Source organism: Mycetomoellerius zeteki, unplaced genomic scaffold (genome assembly GCF_001594055.1).
Source record: "Mycetomoellerius zeteki isolate Tzet28-1 unplaced genomic scaffold, Tzet1.0 scaffold426, whole genome shotgun sequence".
Taxonomy (NCBI): domain Eukaryota; kingdom Metazoa; phylum Arthropoda; class Insecta; order Hymenoptera; family Formicidae; genus Mycetomoellerius; species Mycetomoellerius zeteki.
This window is the reverse complement of record NW_017257421.1, coordinates 149,150-149,390: the sequence shown is the minus strand read 5'-3', so window position 1 is coordinate 149,390 and position 241 is coordinate 149,150.

Genomic DNA, 241 nt, shown 5'->3' with positions numbered 1-241 from the left:
AGGCCGGAATCAGACTAGGCATTGAAAATTGAGGTTGAAGATTAAAGATTGAAATTTGACCAATAAGGACAAAGAAATTTTAACTCCTTCCGTTTCGATTGGTCAAATTTCAATCTTTCAACCTTCAATCTCAATCTCCAATGCCTAGTCTGATTCTGGCCGAAGACTGCTACGACTTCTATTGTAGACCCCGCATAATTGGACCGCAACGCTTGCGACGCTGCGATGCGACTAAAGGCCG